Consider the following 389-nt stretch of genomic DNA (forward strand, 5'->3'; position numbering starts at 1 on the left):
CTAGCTCACACAGCTGAAATCCGATCCGGTACTTTACACGTCTCTATAGGGCTTATAGAAAACTCATTAATAAGTCATACTTTTGGAGGACAGTTTATGGCAAGTATAAAGTAATTATGACAAACTGTAAGAAGTTGATAACTTTGTATTAGCTGAATTACAATAATGTATGCAGCAGCAAATATTTTAGTATAGGTTGGAAGATTGTCTATCAAATTTTCTCAACCGCATTAAATCTTGCCTTCATCCTACATATAATAAATCACAGCAGCTATTTACTAATAACATCATTATGGATTGGCACCGGGGCTTGAACTGCAACTGAAAAAAAAACTACTCCGTTACCGTTACTTTTCTAAAACAGCGTTACTTGACCATTACCACATAAC

The sequence above is a fragment of the Tigriopus californicus genome, chromosome 5, assembly GCF_007210705.1.
Source record: "Tigriopus californicus strain San Diego chromosome 5, Tcal_SD_v2.1, whole genome shotgun sequence".
Taxonomy (NCBI): Eukaryota; Metazoa; Arthropoda; class Copepoda; order Harpacticoida; family Harpacticidae; genus Tigriopus; species Tigriopus californicus.